The 22,603-nt window shown below is 41.0% G+C and overlaps 1 long non-coding RNA gene across 5 annotated transcripts in view; it reads right to left on the bottom strand.

Moving 5' to 3' along the window:
• LOC138815292 (uncharacterized) overlaps positions 1–22,587 on the bottom strand; it is a 28,964-nt gene extending 6,377 nt beyond the window's left edge. Inside the window, exons 1-6 of one of the 5 annotated variants that reach the window (XR_011368264.1) lie at positions 22,400–22,440; positions 19,960–20,350; positions 19,182–19,332; positions 18,761–18,865; positions 8,275–8,390; positions 5,943–6,027 (exon numbers count right to left, since the gene is read on the bottom strand). This is a non-coding gene — a long non-coding RNA (uncharacterized lncRNA). Of the gene's footprint in view, positions 1–5,942; positions 6,028–8,274; positions 8,391–18,760; positions 18,866–19,181; positions 19,333–19,959; positions 20,444–22,399 lie in introns of those variants that run through there. The other 4 variants (XR_011368265.1, XR_011368263.1, XR_011368268.1 and 1 more) reach the window with 4 other exon arrangements.
• Between the last annotated feature and the right edge of the window lie 16 nt (positions 22,588–22,603).

Below are 22,603 nucleotides of genomic sequence, written 5' to 3'. Positions count from 1 at the left end.
GGAAAAGGACTTAAAAAAGACAATGTCCTTTACAAAGTAAATGAAATTGGTAACTGAGTTGGCTGTGAATTATGTCATTCCTATGTCCATCTATGCTAAGAGTTAACTATTGTACACTGACCATGGCTAGTAAACTAAAACTAAGGGTTTGATTCTCTAGTTTTCTCCCCTGTGTGCCGATCAACTTCAATTAAGATCAAGGGACCAGAGTGACTAGGCCCAGGCACAGCTGCCTAAACAAGTGGCACCAGCCTGCAAAAGCCAGTGTAAACCAGGTCTCTAACCAGTATATGTAGAAATATTGCAGGTTACCAACAGGAGGTGCAACAGTCCATACATGCTGGGAGATGCCACAGTCTCTCTCAGACTCTGGCCTTGCTTCATCTCACATGACCAAAAGCCTGTTAATTAAGGGTAAAACACAAGCCACATTAGATATTTGGATCTGTAAATGTTCATCGCCAGAAGTTAGACCATACGGAGTCTATGAGCAAAGGATAGAAATTGATTTCTATACTATTTTACAATTGGAGGTAAATTCCTAAAGGTAACTCAGACTGCAGAAAAAAAAATGGCCACTCTTTCTATTCACTGCCCACAGGACAGCCTACAGGCAAAGAATATACAGCCCAGTGTTTCAATGATGCATTTAAATGCAAATTAAAATAACTTTACAAAAAGGATTTAAAATGACATCCCCCTTGTAAAAATTTGAGAAGTTGTAGGGAGTGGCTGGCCTCCCAGACAAGTTTAAAAGATAAATTTTTCCTAAAGGTTTATTTCAAAGTAAAAGTATTCTAGTTTGCCCTTAAAGTTTTTTGTAACAGTTGCCAAAAGGCCCACAGTAAAAGATAGGGCAAGTTTGTCAAATGTAATTTAATAAGTAAAACCATGCTTATAAAACTACTTCCAATGACCATCTTTGTTGCTTTTAATTGGAGTAAAAGTGACTGTTTGTAAAAAAAAAAAAAAAAAAAAAAAAAAAAAAAAAAAAAAAAAAAACCTCATTGATCTGCAGTTCGAAGCCAGTCCAGGCACAGGCAGACTAAAGTCCCTGTGAGATTGTCATCTCTAATCTGCCAACAGAGTGCTCAAAGCTGAGTTGTTTTGGAGTTTAAAGTGGCCAAGTGCTAGTCCTGAGCTGGAGAGCTGAGGGACAGCACTCAAACCCTGAGTTCAAGTCCAGTGACTGACCAAGGAAAGTGCCAAAGATGTATTTATCCCAACATAAGAAAGGCACTCCAGGGACCCTGACAATGTTAAAACATCCAGAGGCAATTACAAACAAATGTTTGGATGACAAAAGTGGTATCAGGTCCTGAGTTACTTGAGCTTGGTCCTCCAAAAAATTGATCAAGCCAGAAGGTCATGGAAAGATAAGTTTGTAAACATGCCTATCACCCATGTTGGTCTAACTGGGCAAAACTTTCCAGAGATCTGTGATAGTGGGTAATAAAAGCTAAGATTGTAGAATGTAAATCCCAAAACCCCTGTATCTCCTCAAAGTCCTAATTGGCAGTAACTTTTGAGCTGGTTAAATTCATCTGTTGAAAAGCTTGTAGAGCTGAGATTATGTTCCTATTGAGATCTGTCTAAAGGCCTACATAGGTAGGCATTCCTCTGCCAGACAGAAAATGCTTTTATAAACCAGGGTGTTAAACAGGCTATGCTGCTGTAGCCCAAGAAAAGGCCTGTACATTTGTTATAGGTTAAATGTTGTCTATAAGCCACTTTAAGCAGGCTACCCAGAGGCAGTGGGTCATAGAGTGCCAATCAGTCTCAGGTTAAAAGCATCTACTGGGCTTTCTTTTAAAAATCTCTGACAAGTAATTGTTAGTCAATTGTGAACAAGTTATAGGTAACCTCCATCTCATTGATCTCCTTGTTGCTTTAACTGGAAAAAAAAAGAGCTTTTGTAAGAAAGTTCAAAGCCATCCTGGGCACAAAAAAAAAAATCCTTCTAAAACTCCATCTCCCTACTAATCAGCACAGAACGAGGACTATCCAGCCAAAGGCTGAAAGTGGCATTGTGACTCTAAGTAGTAGAGCATTAGCCTGGAACAGAAGGACTCAGGGACAGTGCCCAGGCTTTGAGTCCAAACTGTAAATGCCAACCGGGACAAGCTATCCCAGCAATGGATGTTGAGACAATGGCCAGGACAAAGTCAGTCCTGACCATGGAAAACCATGGAAAAGAGTAAGAGATGATACCCTAAATGGAGTCACTTTATGCTTTATGCATTGTTTCTGGCAAAACTGGGGCTTCAGCTTCCACCCCCACTACAAAGGCAGAGGAGGGGTCCCGCCGAGCAGTGGGGACCTCACAGATGATGTCCTTCAGGGGAGGAGGCCTCACAGAAGAGGCTGCAAAAAGGGGTGTACCTCACTGGGAGGCCGCAGAACAACGGGTGCCTCATGGGGAAGGCCACAGAAGTGAGGGTGCCTTGTGGGGGAGGCCGCAAAAGAGGGGAGGGCCTCACAGGGGAGACTGCAGAGGAGGGGAAACTGCAAAGGCAGTACACAGAGGAGGAGTTTAAACTTAAACTCATCCATATTTTTACCTTCAGTTGCAAGGGAGAGGGAAAGAGGGAGAGGGAAAGAGGAAGAGGGAGAGAGGGAGAGGGAGAGAGAGAGAGCGAGAGCTATCTGCCCAAGCACTCACAGAAGTGGAGTTTTAAATTTGGGGCAAAATTTGATTGAAGGGGCTCAGCAGCCCTCCAAGGCCCAGGTGGCCTTAATGTAAAGAAATTTAGTGTCCTACCCATGGTAAGGGACCTGATGCCATGGGCCTATATTAGAGTGTTCTCCACAGTACAGGTTGGCTCCTAAAGGGGGTGGTGGCCCTGCCAGTGGAGAATGTCTTCATGTTTGTCCGTGCGCATTCCTTGGGACATGCGGGAGGGGTCCTTGGGCCAAGGTAGGCCCCTGGCACTTGGTCCACGTTTGGCTCTGATGGGGGAAAGGGGGGCTCGGTTAGTCACAGAGGCCCAGGTGGCCTTACCACTGAGATATCAGAATCAGAAACGCAGACCTCAGATAAACAGGTCACTTACCCTGGAGTGGGACTTAATTAGCAGTGTTGGATGGGCTGGTAGAGCGCTCAGTCAGGAGAAAGTTATCTTGGTGGTCCTCTGGTGACTGGCGGATAGGATCTCAGGATAGGTCCCAGGGAAGCTGGTTGAACTTCCTTCCGAAGTGGAGGGAGGATCAAACCCACTGGGGTGCCTATCCCCACAGGGCGACCAATGTAAGAGGATCAGACAAAAATCCATGCAAGGGGACCATGCAGAAGCAGGAAGGCAAAGGAGAAAGATTATTACAAGGTTTATTAGAGGAGCCATATTTCCCCCAATAGGGAGCACATGACCTCCATCACTATCCTGGTAGCAGGAGGATCTGAGGGAAAAGGAAGTGAGGTAGATGGGAGTCCAGGTGGGTCTGGGCAGAGAGAGGGAGGGGCCAGTTGTATGGAAGGAACTCCAGAAATGGGAGGGGGCCCGGGTGTAGGTGCTCATACTTCGAGCTCATGACTCTACCTGATTCTGGGGCCTGGATGAGCTGCCTTGATCTCTTCTAAGTCATTTACCACCTGAGGCTTTTCTGAACTCATACATCACTGCAAACTGCTAACATTCCTCCCTAGCACATCTCTCAATATATTTTTTCCATCATATATTTAAACATATTTATGTGTATACATTCTCTACCCTCCCCCAACTCCACACACAAAGGCATAGACCATCAAAACAAAGCTTTTCTTTTTTTCCTTGCTACAGTGTCTAGAACCTAATAAACTCAATAGATACAAAAGAGTGAGTTGGGTACTAGTGTCACACCTGTAATGCTAGCTATTCAGGAAACTGAGATCTAGAATCACTTTTTCCATTTATTTTCCATTTTGATTAAAATTTAAGCATTAAAGGAACTTTTAAAGAGAATCAAGACTTCCTTTTTTCTGGAGGTTTCCTTCACTCCCTTTCACCTAGTCCAGCTAAATCTGTGTCCCCTGGGAGCTTTGGCATCCCAGAAAATCCATAGTCCCCCAGACCCGTTAAATTCAGACAGAATCCAGCATTGCCTTTAGTCATGTGGTGGGCAGAGCAGAAGGCATCCACCACGTGTGCTACCCAACACCTCTAATCCACACCTGTGCCACTTCCATACTCCCAGCCACATGGCAGCATTGTGTCACCATCGCTTGCACTGGCATAGGCTTTCGTGATCATCAGGATAGATGTCCTGAGAGCTATTTCATCTGCACAAGGTGACCTTTCCTGGGTCCAGGTATATTGCTGATCTGGGAAATCACTGGCATTGGAGCAAGCCAGGGCTGCTGCAACCGCACCGTAGGATGCATCTCTCTGCAGCAAAACCTGAGGCCCTTCCTTCCTAGACACAATGGAGATCCTAGACAATTCCCTGCTTGTCCCTGGATGAGTCCATGAATATATCCACAGCCCTCATCTGTCAGAAATGAACAAAGAGTACAGAATTGTTCAAGTCATTTTCCTTCTTCACAGAAGGGTGCACTATCATCCTGGCCCCCCAGAGCGAGGCAGCACACCAAATGGGGGGATCCACTTGGTTTTCATCCCAACCTAGGAATGAAATTGTCCCTTCTCATGTTGCTAAGGAGTCAGGATCACATCTTTGTAAACAATCGGTTACCAGGGTAATAGGGTCATAGAAGGAAGACAAGTCATTCTAACCATCAGTGGACCATCCCTAGTCAAGAGCCAGTGTACTTTGAGAGGCCATTGCTCAAAAACAAACATCCTCTTTACCTGCTAATGAAACTGCAACTCCACTGCACCTCACCTTTGTCATTACAACAACAACAACAAAAAGAAAAGGAAAAGGGTGTTTTGGACTTTCTTGTCAGGACTGGCTTGAAACCACAATCCTCAGATTTCAACCTCCTGAGTAGTGCCAAGCTTTTTCATGAGACAATTCTCTCAAATTAACCACCAAGAAAGAAGCTAAAAGAAATAGAGAAAAGTCCAGGACTTGAGCTGAGGCTCAACTGGAAGATCATGGACAGCACCCATGCCCTGATTTCAAACCTATGACCAGCACATCATCATCATCATCATCATCATCATCATCATCATCATCATCATCATCATCATCATCATCATCATCATCATCATGTGAATAAAAAGACTGTAAGAGCCTATTAAGAATATTAAAATTGAGGGCTTGGAAGGTGGCTCAGTGGTAGAGCTCTTGCCTTGCATGCATGAGGCCCTGGGTTTGATTCCTCAGCACCATATAGCAAAAAGGAAAAAAGCCGGAAGTGGCGCTGTGGCTCAAGTGGTAGATTGCTAGACTTGAGCTGAAGAGCTGAGGGATAGTGCCCAGGCCCAGAGTTCAAGCCCCATGAGCAACCAAAAAAAAAAAAAAAAAGAATATTAAAATTGAGAGAGCCAGGCACTTTTTGGTGGCTGACATGTAATCCCAGTTAGGAGCATGAAATCTCAGGATGGTGGTTAAAAGCCCACCTGGGCAGGAAATTCCATGAGGCTCTGATCTCCAACTAACCAGCAAAAATGCCAGAAGTAGAGCTGTGGTTCAAGTGGTAAAGCAACAGCCTTGAATGAAAAAGCAAAATAACAGTGACCAGGCCCAGATACATAGGGTAGGACTACTACTAATTAATTAATTAAATACAAATACACAAATAAAAATCAGAGTGGAAGATGAGCACAAAACCAAGAGAATTGGTGGTTTACACCTGGAGCTCAAGCTACACAAAAGACAGAACTTGAAGATCTGGGTTCCAAGGCAACTGAGGCAGAAAAGTCCCTTAGGAATTTGTGAGTATGTATCAGGTGTGGGTCTTGAACCCAGGGCTTGAAATAGAATTTTTTTTTTCTTAAAGGTAGCATTCTACCACTTCCTTTCTTTGGGGGATGAAATGGAGATAAGTTTTACGGACTTACCTGCCTGGGCTTTCAACCCCAATCCTCAGATTTCAGGTGCTGATACAGTACTCTTATCTTCTATGAGATTTTTATCTTCCATGAACTGCCAAAAGTAAAAGAAGCCAGAAGTTGATCTGTGTGGCTCAAGCCACAGAGACTGCTTGCTTTGAGGGAAAACAAACAACAAAAACCCTCATACACAGTGGCCCTGCCCTGGTTTCAAACCCAGGAAGTGACCAGGCCCTATGTTCAAGCCCTAGGACCACCATCACCAGCAGCAAAAGAATGACTCAGGGACAGGGACTAGGCCCTGAATACAAGGCCTAGAAACAGCATAAAAAATAAAAGAAAAACAAATTCAGAGACTGTGGCTAGGCTCCAGAGTTCAAGGTCTAGAACCAGCACCAGGACACACATACACACACACACACACACACACACACACACACACACACACACACACACAAACACACACACGAAATGAACAATAGTATAAGAAGGCAAAAGAAGAAGAGAAAAGTCAATAAAATATTTTTAAGTAGTGGCTCATGCCTATAATCCCAGCTACTGTGGAAGCTGAAATTTTAGGATTGTGGTTCATAGTCAACCTGGGCAGGAAGCTCCATGACACTTGGTTTTATGTGTGCTAGTCCTGGGGCCTGAACTTGTGCTGTTTTGCACAAGACTAGAACTATTCTACTTCCCAGCTCTTGGTGATTAATTGGAGATGAGAGTCTCAACAACTTTCCTGCCCTGGCTGGCTTTGAACCACCATCCTCTGATTTTAGAGCCTGGCTAATATCCCTGTTTTCCCATGATAATCTTTTTTTTTTCTTTTTGGTTGGTCATGGGGCTTGAACTCGGCCTGCACACTGTCCCTAAGCTCTTCAGCTCAAGGCTAGTGCTCTACCACTTGAGCCACAGGGCCACTTCTGGTTTTCTGGTGATTTAGTGGAGATAATTGTCTCATGGACTTTTCTTCCCAGTCTGGCTTTGAACTGCAATCCTCAGATCTCCCCCTCCTGAGTAGCTAGGATTACAGGTGTAAGCCACTGGCACTCAGCTTTTTTTTTTTCTTTTCTTTTTCCTTTTTTGTGGGTTGTGGGGCCTGAACTCCAGCTCTGGATGGTGTCCCTTAGCTCTTCAGCTAAAGGCAAGCACTTTACCACTGAGCCACTTCCCAGCTCCGCCATGAGACACTTAACCCTTATGAATTACCAAATTTGTTTTACAAAGCCAGATGTTGAAATGTGGCTTAAGTTTTAGAGCCTGCCAGCCTTGCTCAGGACATGGGAGAGACTCCAGCACAGTGACCTTGCCCTGATTTCAGGTTTAGGAACAGTCACCACTCCCTGTGTTCCAGCCCTAGGATCAGAACCAAATAAATAAATAACTCCCCCATTTTCACTGTATTTGATGTTGGCGTAATTTGTGAAGGTGAAGGGAAAAAACAAATTGTTTAAATAGGGATACAGTTAGACCTATTGCAACAATGAGATGTACAAGAAATTATTTCAAAAAATGAACTTTACAACATTTGCCTGGTGGGGGGTGTAGAGGACATTATATAAACAAAGCCATTCATGAAGCTGTTGCTCAAGCTGTTACAGTATGCTAGCCTTGAGAAAAAACAATACAAAAAATGCTTCATTCACAGTGGCCCTGCCCTGACTTCAAGCCTCAGGAGAGTGGCCATGTCATGAGTGAAGCCCTAGCAAGAAAAATGAAAATAAATAAATAAATAAAGCCAGAACTTTATCTGTGGCTCAAGCCATGGAGATTGCTAGTCTTGAGAAAGAAAAGGGAAAAACCTCAGACACAGTGGCTCTGCCCTGATTTTATGACTAGCAAAAGTTAAGGCCCTATGTTCAAGACCTAGGACCAGCAATGAAGAAATAAAAATACAACAACAACAAAAACTCGGCAAAAATGCCCAAGTCCTGAGTACAAGCCATAAGAGCAGCACCTAAAATAAATGCAGAAAGAAAGAAAAATACATATAGAGCCACAATTTGGACTGTCTTGAGGTGGGAAGCCTACTAGTCTTGAGAATAAATTAGGAATAATGACCAGGCCTGGAGTTCAAGTACTATAACAAGCTCAAAAAAAAAAAAAAATCTGTCGGGAACCAAAAGGAGTCTCTCAACATGAAGATAGGCTTGACTATCTCACCAGAACATCTTGTGGCTGAGTTTACAGAACCACTCTCAGAAATCCGACCCTTTCATCCTCCCTTATGCAAACATCCTGCAGCTGCTAATGACCACCACCCTTTCACCCTGCCCTATGCAAAAATCCTGCAGCTGCTATGGCCAATGAAAATTCTTCCTTATTCCAAGCATATAAATACCCCTGTGTGAAAAATAAAAATTTGCAGCTTGACCAGGATCCCTGTCTTGCTGTCATTCTTCGTGTCTCTTGTCCCTTCATTCCTTCTCGCTTAGGTTCATTGCCCTCGTTGACGTCCTGCAGGTCGGGAAAAAATCCACAAAAAAAACTTCAAAACAAAAACCTCAGAAACAGTGGCCAGCCCTAATAATAAGCTAGATGACCCGAACTTACAAACTAGAGAAAAAGAATAATAAATTAAGTGAAAAGAAGGGCAAAAATATTAGAGCCAATTCAATATTTCAAAAATATGGTTCACACCTATAATCCTACCTGCTCAAATGGCTGAAATCTGAGCATTTGTGGTTTGAATCCAGCCTGGGCAGGAAAGTAAATGAGAATTCTTTTCATTTATGCTATTCCTGGGCTTAAACTTGAGTTTTACTCAAGGGTAGAGCTCTACTACTTCCTACCTGTTGCTGGTTAATTGGTGAAAAACGCCTCATTGATTTTCATGCCTAGGATGGCTTTGAACCTTGGTTCTCAACTTTCAAGACTCTGTATAGTCATCTTGGCTTCCTGTAGTACTTTTTTCCTTTCTGTATTTTTTGACAGTTGTGGGGCTTGAACTCAGGACTTGTGTGCTGTCCTTGACCCTCTTGTACTCAGAGAGCCTTGTGCTCTACCATTTGTGCCATAGCGCCACTTCTGGGTTTTGAGTGGTTAATTGGACATAAGAGTCTCACAAGGACTTTTCTGTCTGGGCTGGCTTCCAACTGAGGTCCTCAGATCTCAGCCTGTTGAGTAGTTGGAGCCATAGAACACTTATCTCATATTTGTTAGGTTTTAAAAAAGAGATAGCTGAGTAAGAACAGCACCATGCACATGGTATTCAGGTAAGGGGTAGGTTTATTCAGTAGACCTGCTGGAACCAGGCAAGGTTGGCACTCCTCATGGCTGGGAAAGGCCTTGGAATGAGAGAGAGCTGGGAAAGAGAGGAAAGAGAGGAAAGAGATAGAAAAGAGCAGAGAGAGCAGAGAGATGAGACAGAGCAGAGAGAGAGCAGAGAGAGAGAGCAGAGAGAGCAGAGAGAGGGCGTCTGGGCCTGGGCTAGGCCTTATCTAGGGTACGGGTGGAGAAAGGTGTGGCCACATCAAATTCAGATGTGACCTCAGTGGATGCAGATGTGACCTCTTCCAGGTGTCCCAGTTGCCTAGGTAATGCAGGTACTGGGTGGAGACTTTGCTGTGAGGAGGGTGGAGTCCGCTTGCCATCCAGGAGCGGACCTTACAATATTAACCACCCCCCCCCGAAAAAAAAGATGTGCTATGGCTCAAATTGTAAAACTTCCATCCTAGAAGGGGGGAAAAGCCCAGCACCTCAAGAAGACTGGCAGGTCAAGCCCTAGGATCACCATAAAAAAAATAAAAACCAGGGCTGGTAAAGTGGCTCAGTGGTAGAGTGTTTGCTTGCCTTGGATGCATGAGGCCCTGGTTCGATTTCTCAACATCACATAAGCAGAAAAAAAAGCTGGAAGTGGTGTTGTGCCTCAAATGGTAGAGGACCTGGAGCTGAAATGCTGAGGGACAGCACCCAGGCCCTGAGTTCAAGCCCCATGACCAGCCAAAATAAATAAATAAATAAAAGCCAAATACAAAGAAATAAATACAACCACCAAAAATAAAAAGGAAGAGTAGTGCACTGGCTAAAGATGTAGTGCCTGCTAACTTAGAGGGGGTGGGGTGCGGAGTGGGAGAAAGCATGGAGACTGGAGACTGGCCAGGCCACTTTGAAGCCCTGGGATTAACACAAAGAATAAAAACAACAACAGAAAGGCAGAAAGTGAGCTTTGGCTCAAATAGACTATCAGCTTTAAATCAAAAACAAAAACTAAACAACACTGACCAGGCCCTGTGTTCAAGCCCTAGGTCCAGAACCAAAACATAAGAAAAACCTAGCCAGGTGCCAAACGGTCACACCAGTAATCCTAGCTACTCATACTCAGGAGGCTGAGTTCTGCGGATCACAGTTTGATGCAAGGAAGGAAAGTCCGAGAAACATAATAAACTACTCAGAAAAAGCTGGAAGTGGTGCTGTGGTTGAAGTGGTGAGCAAAAGAAGCTCAGGGACAGAGCCCACGCAGAAGAGTTTAAGCCCAAAGGCTGGCAAAAAGGAACAAAGAAAAAAAGAAAGTGAGTAATTAAGCTGTGGTTCAAGGTATGAAGCCTGCTAACCTGGAGAAAAAAGGTAGAGTGTTAGCCTTGAGCAAAAGAAGCTCAGGGACAGGGCCCAGGCAGAAGAGTTCAAGCCCCAAGGTCAGCAAAAATGAACAAAGAAAAAAGAAAGTGAGTAATTAAGCTGTGGCTCAAGGTATGAAGCCTGCTAGCCTGGAGAAAAAAAGGTAAAAAATGTAAACAAAAATATTAAAAAATTATTCCCAGAACCACATGCTCCAGTGCACTTTTCCCTACACCCTTAGTTTGCAGACAACCAGGCCAATGCCCCTGCTATACCCTGTATCTCTATGCCAAAAATTTCAATTATTTGAAAACTGCCTTCCGAGAATTGCCACATAGGGACCACATTGAGAATTATTGACCTCAAAAATATTTATTAACATGATTTCTTTTATTCTTGTGATTTTTCTATGTCATTCTCATCATTACTTCCCTAGCACCTAGCAAATTACCTAGAATAAAAATATAGAGACATATCTGCTTATTGAACATCTACATGTATATTTGGGATAATAAGCTAGTTTATATGGGGTCAACAACACTGAGCATTTTTTACAATGAGCCTCATACTTTGTAAAAAACAAAAACAAAAACAAAAACAAATAACACAATTTAACCCTCAAGAACTCTACATTTGCTAGTCAGCAGTCACTCATACCTCTCATCCTAGCTACTAAATGGAAGCAGGTGCTTGTGTTGTTAAAAATAGTAATGTTATAAAGGAAAAGCAGAGAATTATTATAGACTATAGGAGATCAAGTATACACAACTATATATAATTCATGATCATGTACTGGTATTAGTACTGGAGAAAAAAATGACAGGGACAGAATTGAGCCAATTGTCAAGACTGAAATATAGACAAAGATTAAGCAAAGTATGTCATTGTGATTAATTTACTGAAGCCGGTAACTACTGTGGCTATGTAATAATGGGACATTTTTATCCTGAGGAGAGCAAGATTAAAATATATAGGAATAGAGGACTATGATATATACAAGTTAATCTCAAATGTATGTCCACAAAGAGAACATACACACAAATAAGTGATTAAGCGAATGAAGGAAAATGTTAACTATAGTGAATAATCATAAAAAGCACATAAATACTGTTTATATTCTTTTTATGACTTTTCTTAAATTTGACCATTTTTTTTTAATTGTATTTTATTTTATTTGGGAACATACTGTACAGAGGGGCTACAATTACATGGGCAGGATAATGCATACATTTCTTACCAAGCATTGCAGCCTCCTCCTTTGTTTACCCTTCACTTCCCTTCCCCGCCTCCCCCCTCCCCCCACCCAATTATACCCCCTCCCCCCCCACACCGACATTGTAAAGCTGGTTTTGACATGACATTTTGTACTTCTCATTGTTGCAACAGGTCCACCTGAATCCTTAAACGACTTGTTTGTCCCCATCTCCTCCACATGTTATACTGACATCAAATATAGTGAAAGCGGGGGTTACACTGTGGGGGAGGGACATACAAAGCAACAAAGAAATAATCTTGTAAATGCATTAGAAACACATGCATGAAAGAAACGAAAACATTAAAATACATATTTAAGGGTTCATTTTCCTAACATCACATTATCTGACCTTTTCCGCTTGACTCATACCTATACTAGATATTGCAAATAAGGGAAACCATGGGACCTATGCTTCTTTGGGCCTGGCTTACTTCACTTAATATAATTTTTTCCAAACCTTTCCATTTCCTAACAAATGGGGAAATGTCATTCTTTCTGATGGAGGCATAGAATTCCATTGTGTATATATACCACATTTTCTTGATCCATTCATCTACTGAGGGGCATCTGGGTTGGTTCCATATCTTAGCTATGGTAAATAATGCTGCAATAAACATAGTTGTGCTGGTAGCTTTAGTGTGGTCTTGTTTGTAAACATTTGGGTAAATGCCCAAAAGTGGGATTGCTGGATCATAGGGGAGATCTATGTGAAGTCTTTTGAGGAACCTCCATACTGCTTTCCAAAGTGGTTGAACAAGTTTACATTCCCACCAACAATGAAGTAAGGTTCCTTTCTGTCCACATCCCCTCCAGCATCTGTTGTTGTTAGAGTTCTTGATTTTTGCTGTTCTAACTGGAGTGAGGTGATATCTCAATGTTGTTTTGATTTGCATTTCTTTTATGGCTAGGGATGTTGAACATTTCTTCATGTGTCTATTGGCCATCCTTCTTTCTTCTTCAGAGAAGCTTCTCTTTAAGTCTTTCGCCCACTTATTTATTGGGCAGTTGTTTCTTTGAGGATTTGTTGTTGGGTGGTTTAATTTTTTGAGTTCCAAGTATATTTTAGATATGAGACCCTTGTCCGTTGTATGGCTAGTAAAGATCTTCTCCCAATCGGTGGGCTTTCTATTGATCTTGCCAGCTATGTCATTTGCCCTGCAGAAGCTCTGCAATCTTATGCAATCCCATTTGTCCAACCTTTCTTTGATTTGTTGTGCTTCCGGGTCTCTATTCAGAAAATTTCGACCTGAGCCAAGGAGACCTAGGGTTTCTCCTATTCCATCCTGTAATGTTTTCAGAGTGTCTGCTTTGAGTTCAAGGTCTTTGATCCATTTGGAGTTGATTCTGGTGCAGGGTGATATATAAGGATCTAGCTTTAGTTTTCTACATGTAGTTAACCAATTTTGCCAGCACCATTTACTGAAGAGGCTGTCTTTCTTCCATTCTATTGTTTCAGCTTCCTAATCGAAGATTAGATGGCTATAGGTCTGTAGGTTCATTTCTGGGTTTTCAATTCTATTCCATTGGTCCTGAGGTCTGTTCTTATGCCAATACCAAGCTGTTTTGATTACTATGGCTTTATAGTAGAGTTTGAAATTTGGTATTGATATTCCTCCAGTAGTGTTCTTTCCGTTGAGGAGCATTTTTGCTATTCGGGGTCTTTTATTGTTCCATATGAATTTTTGGATTGCCTCCTCTATTTCCTTGAAGAATGAGGGTGGAATTTTGATAGGTATCGCGTTGAATTTGTAGATAGCCTTGGGAAGTATTGCCATTTTCACGATGTTAATCTTGCCAATCCAGGAGCATGGGAGGTTTTGCCATTTTTTAAGTTCTGTGTTGATTTCCTTTTTCAAGATTTTAAAGTTTTCATCATAGAGGTCCTTCACTTCTTTGGTTAAGTTAATTCCTAGGTATTTTATTTTTTGTGGGGCTATTACAAATGGAGTTGCTTTCCTAATTTCAGCCACACTTTTCTCATTGTTGGCATATAGAAAAGCCATTGATTTTTGGGGTTTAATTTTATAACCTGCTACTTTGCCAAAGTTTTGAATCAGTTTGAGTAATTTGGGAGTGGAGTCTATGGGATTCTTTAAATACAAGATCATGTCATCTGCAAAGAGGCAGAGTTTTATTTCTTCTTTCCCTATTTGGATCCCCTTTATGTCTGCATCTTGTCTTATTGCTGTAGCTAGGCATTCTAATACTAGATTGAAGAGAAGTGGAGAGAGTGGGCATCCTTGTCTTGTTCCTGAGTTAAGAGGAAATGGCTTTAGTTTTTCACCATTGAGTATAATGCTGGCTGTAGGTTTGTCATATACAGCCTTTATTGTATTGAGGAATGTTCCATGGATTCCTAATTTTTCCAGAACCTTCATCATAAAGGGGTGTTGGATCTTGTCAAATGCTTTTTCTGCATCTATTGAGATAACCATGTGGTTCTTATTCTTGCTCCTGTTGATGTGATGAATAATATTAATTGATTTGCGTATATTGAACCAGCTTTGCATCCCTGAAATGAAATGAATCCTGTTTGATCATGGTGTATGATTTTTTGGATGAATTGTTGAAGTCGATTGGCCAAAATTTTGTTGAGAAGTTTTGCATCAATGTTCATCAAAGAAATGGGTCTGTAGTTCTCTTTCTTTGATGAGTCCCTGCCTGGTTTTGGGATGAGGGTTATGATGGCTTCATAGAATGTGTTCGGTAGTGAGCTTTCTCTTTCAATTTCATTGAAGAGTTGGAGGAGTATTGGTGTGAGCTCTGCTTTGAAGGCCTTGTAAAATTCCGCTGTAAAGCCATCTGGTCCTGGACTTTTCTTAGCTGGGAGGTCTCTTATTGCTGTTTCTATTTCAATGCTTGATATGGGCCTGTTAAGCTGGTTTAACTCATCTTGGTTTAGTTTTGGCATGTCAATATTTGCTAGGAAAAGGTCCATTTCTGAATTTGACCATTTTTAAACAATACTAGATTGAATAGTGAAGAGATGCACTTGAACTGCAGAAGATGAGTTCCCGAGGAGTGTTCTGAGAGGGTTTCATGGAGAAAGCAAACATTAGGGGATAAGAATAAAAGATCAAGTGTTACCATATGAAAAATTATGGAAATCCAAACATTCAGACTACAACAATAAAGTACCAAGAGTAAGAAGGTTCACAGACACAGAAAATAACTCAGGGCTACTGTGGGTTGAGGGAAGGCAAGAGGCATGAATGGTTTAATGGCCCAAAATTTTTGTCAAGGGTGATGGATATGTTTGGGATAAGATAAAGGTGATGGTTCTACAATACTGGAAATGTACTGAATGTCACTGAATTGTGGTTATAATAATAAATGTTATTACTATTTCCCTATAAAGAAAAACAATCATCCCATTTTAGAGGCTACTGTTTCCAGGAAACTCTCTGACATTATATACTCACAGGAAACCGTACTCTTTCTTTCTTACATTCAGTAGATTTTAAACATGTATTTCTTTATGTTTTTTTTTTTCTTTTTGAGGTCAAACCCTGCTAGCACAGGCTGGCCTGGAACTTTCTGCTACTTTGTTGCTTGAGGAATGTCTTTCTTCTACCCAAGACATTCCATAACAAAATTTATTTTCTAATAACAACAACAACCAAAAAGATCAATTATTAGGGTCCTTACCCTAGGACTTAGGAGCACACAGGACATCTTGATTATATCAGTTCCCTCTGTCCAGAGAGCATTGTGTGCCTGGGGCTTACTGGTTTACAGAATGTCTCCTGAGCCTGGGAAAGATAGGTATAAAAGGAAAAAGCATCCCATGTCCTGTGCATGAGCAGGCAATGGAATATATGTTGTATTAAATATTTCTCTGGATATAGAACCTCTCTGCCCACTCTGACCTTGGATATGAACATAGCTCACAAGTCACCAACAAAGAGCAAGGCTTTTGCTCTTACTTCCATATTGTAAATGGTTACTATCTCAGTTTTTATTCACTGAAGTGTCACAAATAAATGAATCACAATCACCAAGAAGTAATAACTTACCCTGGCCAGTTTGTCTGGTTTGCAGGAGATGTGTTGGGAAAAACATCTCTGTTATCTCTTCAGAAAAATCTTCATCCCCTGAAAAAAACAAAGTTTTACATGAAAAACATTCCAGAAAAACTGCTGAGGATCACAAGAAAGGTGAGAAGGAAGAGGAGTGAAGGCAGCAGAAGTATGCATAACAATTTAATGAGCATGGAATATGAGTGCTTATAGAATTTTTTCCTTTCCTTCTCAAGTTTTTATGATGCATTGTTATCATTATCCATTCTTTCACTATTAAACTTAAATGTCCAATTAAGACAAACATTTCTGAGACTTTTCTTCCACCACTGGTTAAGCTGAAGCTACAAGTGTTAGGGATAATAATAATCACTCGGCCTTCTGAGATTTCTGGGCAGACTTTGTGGCCTTGCCAGCTCCAGCAGACTTCTTGTCCACATCTTTGATGCCACACACAGCAACTGTCTCCTATCACAAACAGCAAGATGACCCAAAGGAGGATAGTCAGAGAAGCTCTCCACATACACAAGGCTTGCTGGAACCATATGAACCATGACAGCATCACTAGACTTCAGGAATTTAGGACTAGCTTCCAACTTCTTACAAGATCTCTGTTCAAGTTTCTCTTTCCACTCAGTAAACTTGCAAGCAATTTACGCTGAAAGACAATCCAGGACAGAGGCATAGTTAGTACTGATTTGGCCTGGACGGTTCAGGAAGGTCACCTGAGCAGTGAAGCTAAATGCTTCCTTGGGTGGATCATTCTTGTTGTCATCACCCACGTTGCCACACCAAACATCTTTGGCTGACATGCTTATAGAATTTTTTTGTGCATAGTATGTCGATAGATGTTCTTAATGGGCTTATAAGAGAGGTGGGCATTATCACACTTTGGCAATAAAGATAATGAAGGCTGGAAGAGGTCAAGAATTTCCACAAGATTTCTTAGCAAAGGTTAGGAGTTAAACCTTTGCCTCCACTCTCAATGCTCTTTGCGTCACATTACAGAAGAATGAATGGAGAGTATGAAGCAGATATTGTATAAAGTAAATGGAATTCAGGGCTGGGAATGTGGCTTAGTAGTAGAGTGTTTGCCTAGCATGCATGAAGCCCTGGGTTTGATTCCTCAGTACCACACAAACAGAAAGAGACAGAAGTGACCCTGTGGCACAAATGGTAGAGCAATAGCCTTCAGCACAAAGAGGCTCAGGGACAGAACCCAGGCCCTGAGTTCAAGCCCCAGGACCAGAAAAAAAAGAAAAGAAAAAGAATTTTAAAAATGGAATTCAAGTTATGGGAAGAGTTTCAGGCAGAGAAAATGAGTGCCAAGATTAGGGGGTGAAAGCATAGCAGGAAGTTTAGTATAATCACAGCATTTAATGTAAACAAAGGAAAAAAAGCAACAAAGTAGGATCCAGCAAAGACTAGGCCTTTACATCCTAGTAAGATTTCAAAGTTTCTAACGAAGAGATGAGGAACCACTGAATGAATTTTAGAACAGAGACAAGTAAGATCAAATTTAAATCAAAGGAAGATCATTTTAATGGCTGAGTAGAGAACTGATCAGCACTAATCTAGGAACAAAAAAGGAAGTAAAATTGAGGGAATAATCCATGATCCAAGTGAGCAAGGTGATGTTTAAATCAGCGGGAGAAAGGATTAATGTTGGAAGGGTGCTAAGGAAAATGCTATCTTGATGATGGGAAAACAGAACACCTCACTGAAGAAACATGCAAACATATGGGTAAGTCAAGAGCAAACTATAATCAAGACAGCCAAACATACTGTCAGGAAATATTCCTTCTCTCTTTACACACCTAAATCCTATCCAGTCACTCACTTTGAGACCAGCCAAAGGTTTTAACCTTTAGAATCTATATATTTCTTAATCATCAGTCTATAGCTTAAAGGGCAAATTGTTACTGCTTTATCTGACCATTGTCCCCCAAATTTCCTGGGATTGGTGGGAAGAATGTATCATAGCTCATTTGTGCCTCTCCCTTGGCATTTAAGAGAAAGAATTAAAATGACTTAGCAATCCCAAGTATAAGATGGATTGTGAAGGTGATCTCATTAATACCATCCTTACCAACGTAACTCATTTAAGCAATATTTAACTATATCCTAATATGAATAAAAATCTAAAACCTGACTCGTAGGTTGTCATCCAACTAAATCCTACTGGGTGCAAGAAATTAATCTAAAAACATAATGACATACCTATATCACAAAATATTGACAAAATGATCCAATAGCATGCAGAATTTTTTTCATTTATATTTATCTCATTCTGTTCTAAAAAATTATTTAGTGTATACTTAGAATGTAAATAATATTCCAATATATACATTTAATTTACAATGTTCAGATATACAATGTATTATGTTTGAGTGTTAATAACTTTTTTTTGGTAAGTGTTGAGAACAAAATGAGGCAGGTCACTGCTGTGGCTCATGCCTGTAAACCTAGCTATTTGGGAAGTTGAGAATGGAGGATTATAATTTGAGGTCAGCCTTGGCAGCACAGTTTGTGAGATCCCTTCTCAGCCATAGCCTGTTACATTAATATGTGCTCATCCTCCTACACTAATGTGAGAGTCCAAAATTAAGAGGATCGCAGTTCCAGCCCAGCCTGGGCAGAAAATTTTAGGAGATTCCATCTCAACAGAGAGGCTGGACACAGTGGCAAGTGTCTGTGATCCTAACAATGACAGGAAGACTGAAATCGGTAATTGTAGTTCAGGCATGCATCCAGGCAGGAAACCATACTCTCCCTGAAAACAGTCAAGGGAAAGCAGGGCCCAAGACATGGCTCAGTGGTAGAGTGTCTGCTTACTAAGTTTGAGTGAGCTGAGCTCAAACCCCAGTACCATCATAACAAAGGAAAACAATGGTGGAAGATCACTACCAAATACTTTCCACAGAATTAAGTATATATTGGGCAGGAGTGTGGCCCAGTATTAGGCTAGGGGTATAACTCCATGGTAGAGTACTTGCCTGAGGCTTGGTGACTGGCATTGAGATGAGGAGAAGTTGCATCGAAAGTATGTAGGATGGTGCTGGTGGCTCACGACAATAATCAGCTACTCAGGAGGCTGAGACCTGGAGGATGGACGTTTAAAGCCAGCCAGGCAGAAAATTCTGTTTAGATTTATCTCCACTTAGCAAGAAAAAGACAGACTGATGTCGTGGTTCAGATTAGTAAGACATCAGCTGAGTTCAAGCTGTGGTCCTGGCACCAAAAACAACAATAACAAAATAAATAAATAAAGGAATAAAGTGTGGGCTTTGGAGGGACTTTGGAGAAAGGCAGGACTCTCCCAAAATCGGAAGACATATTCTTAGGCAAAGGGATGGCAAGGACCAAGAATGCTGATAGAAAAAGATGACCAACACTACCACAACAGCAGGTTCCTACCTTTATCCCCGTCAGCTACTTCCATTTTTTCAGTACTTCATTGAGATATCATTAAATGCCAACATCACTGCTGAATTCTCAACAAATATCACTGAGGAGGGCTGGCAAAGAGTGAGAGGAGCTGGGCAGGAGTCTCTTTTCAGAGTCATTTCTGGTGAACATATTAGACAAAAATCCAACTGTTTAGAAAATCCCTCAGAGTCCTCTGAATGGTATTTAAAGTTCAAGATTCCCATTCCTACACCAAACAGATGCTGATTACATGAACAAATGCAGTTAATTGCAGAAAAAAGTTTATAAATAACACAACTGTCATATTGAGGACTAATTAGAAAGAATGCAACTATCTAAACACATCACAATGGCTTTATGTGTTTCCTAAGTTAAGACTTCTAAAAAGCAGATTTTTTAATCTATTATATCTTTGGAATCATTAAAATAATTACCATCTCTTGCTTATGACTATTATGCCACTTATTGAATACATTATTTCATTTTTGTTTTGTTTTGTTTTGTTTTTGCCAGTCTTGGGGTCTGAACTCTGGGCCTGGGCACTGTCTCTCAGCTCTTCAGCTCTTCAGCTCAAGGCTAGTGCTCTACCACTTGAGCCACAGCACCACTTCTGGCTTTTTCTGCTTATGTGGTACTGAGGAATTGAACCCAAGGCCTCATGCATGCAAGGCAAGCACTCTACCACTGAGACACCTTCCCAGACTCTGAATAAAGTATTTAATTTAGTACTTATTTTAACAACCTGTAAGGAATTAGATTGGGTTACCTTACAGATGAGAAAAGAGCTCAGGATCGCAGGTCACATGGCTTTAGTAAAAGACAGATCTTCATTTTGACTCAGTGGATAACTCCAAAGCCCATCATACTTAACTGCCATCTCAATACTTCAGAAAAACATTAAGAACTTATGTTCAAAAAATCTTTTTTTCTTTTTTTGTGCAAGTCCTAGGGCATGAACTCAGGGCGTGGGTGCTGTCCCTGAGCTTCTTCAGCTCAAATCTAACAATCTATCACTTGAGCTACAGCTCCACTTTGGGCTTTTGGTCGATACCTGGGGATCAGAGTCTCACAGACTTTGCTGGTGAGCTGGCTTTAAACCCAGATCCGGGGTCTCAGTTTCCTGAGTATCTAGGTTTACAGGTGTGAGCCACCAGTACCTGGTCAGAAAAAATTTTCTAATCAGGAATCAAGCTTTTACATAGACTAAGGAATCATTTATTAGTAAGATGTTATAAAATTGTCTAGTCTGACTTCTTAAACACGATGCTGAAGACAACAAACAAAAAAGAAAATGTCCCAGTCTGCATAAAATCCATACTAAAGGAGTAACAAAAGTTTCTCACTGAGAAATATTCGCTTTGTAGAAAACTTGAAGACTAGTTATTTTACAGTTGATGAGAAATAGAAAAAAATCAAAGCCGGGCGCTGGTGGCTCAAGCCTGTAATCCTAGCTACTCAGGAGGCTGAGATCTGAGGATCGCGGTTCAAAGCCAGCCCGGGCAGGAGAGACCATGAGATTCCTATCTCCAATAAACCACCAGAAAACCGGAAGTGGCGCTGTAGCTCAAGTGGTAGAGCGCTCGCCTTGAGCTGAAGAGCTGAGGGACAGTGCCCAGGCCCAGAGTTCAAGCCCCACGACCGACAAAAAAAAAAAAAAAAAAAAGAAAGAAAAAAATCAAATGAGGTTTAGAGATATCAGTGGCAAGCACACTGACAGTTCAAAGAAGTAAACAGAGAGCCATCTTTCAAAGCACTAATATTTGGAAAATTTTCATCTGGCAGCTCTCAAACATGCTAGTCTCAGGACCTCTTAATACTCTTAAATTTTGAGAGCTCCCAAAGAGCTAATTAAAAAGGTAAGGTGGCTCAGTGGTAGAGTGCTTGCCTTGCATACATGAGGTCCTGGGTTCGATTCCTCGGTACCACATAAGTAGAAAAAGCCAGAGGTGGCACTGTGGCTCCAGTGATAGAGCACTAGCCTTGAGCTGAAGAGCTGAGGGACAGTGCCCAGACCCAGAGTTTAGGCCCCACAACCGGCAAAAAAAAATGTTAGTAGAGCCAGGAACTGTTGGCTCTCACCAGTAATCCTAGCTACACACTCAGGAGACTGAGATCTATAGATTGCTATTAAAAGCTAGCTGGAGCAGGAAAGTCAATGAGATTCTTATCTCCAATAAACTACTCAGAAAACAAAACAAAACAAAACAAAAAAAACCCAGAAGTACAACTATAACTCAAGTGGTAGACTACAGCTCAGGATCAATGCCTAAGTGCTGAATTCAAGCCCCAGGACTGGCACAAAACTAAATAAATTAAATAAAAAATAGGGGATACACATGCATTCGCATATGCATGCACACACACACGAGAGAAACAGACAGATATGTTAAAAAGTAGAACTCAGCTAATGAGCAAAGCATCAGGTATTGAGTCCTAGTTTCACAACCCAAACAAAAGAAAATTTAGAACTCAAGTGCTTATGGTAGTTTTGTAAACTTAAGAACAAAAACACTGGGGATGGGAAGGTGGCTCAGTGGTAGAGTGTCTTGTATGCATGAGGCCTTGAGTTCAATTACTGAGCACCACATAAGCAGAAAAAGTTGTAAGTGGTGCTGTGGCTCAAGTGGTAGGATACTAGCACTGAGCTAAAGAGCTGAGGGTCAGCACCCAAACCCAAAGTTTACTCCACACAACTCACCAAAAAGAAAAAAAAAGAAAGAAAAGAAACACTACTTATTAATATACGCTTATTGAAAAAAAACTGTATTTTCCAAAAAAGGTAAAATTTCAGCAGAATAGTCCCATTGTTTTACATCTTTAATAAATCTCTTCATCCTTTAGCCTAATGAAAGACACCTGTATTCTCTCATCTGCTTTTATACTGTCTGTTGGGTTATGTTGTTTCAAGTATATGCAGAAAATCTACCTTACAAAGTCACTTAGTTAGAAAAGGAAGAAGTATTTTAGTTGCCTTCTCAGATTATCAATAAAGCTAATGCTGGCATACTCCTTAATATTACACTAAAACTCAACTAGTGGTCATCTCTTAAAATTTAGTTGTAATGAGATATATAGCAATGAGCCTGAAGCTATACCATAAGATTTTCTGCTTGGATGTATTAAATTAAAATCAGTTAGTCTTTTCTTTTCTTTTGCCTGTACATGATTTGCTAACATCACACATTAAATAATGGGAAAATACTCACACTGAGTCACACAAATCTTCCAAATGCTGACCAACTGTCCTGAAATCAATGAATATAGCTGTTATTATCAACACAGATTTCATCAGCATAGTCTGTAAACAGCACTGGGAAGCTACAAAGCTCAACAGAGCAATAAATACATTCTACAAAATTGAAACTTAGTTTGAATGTGTATCATGACTCATACATCGTTGCTTTTCTCGT

Source organism: Dipodomys merriami, unplaced genomic scaffold (genome assembly GCF_024711535.1).
Source record: "Dipodomys merriami isolate MVZ:Mamm:240054 unplaced genomic scaffold, mDipMer1.0.p SCAF_635, whole genome shotgun sequence".
NCBI lineage: Eukaryota > Metazoa > Chordata > Mammalia > Rodentia > Heteromyidae > Dipodomys > Dipodomys merriami.
This window is presented reverse-complemented; position numbering and strand designations above follow the sequence as displayed.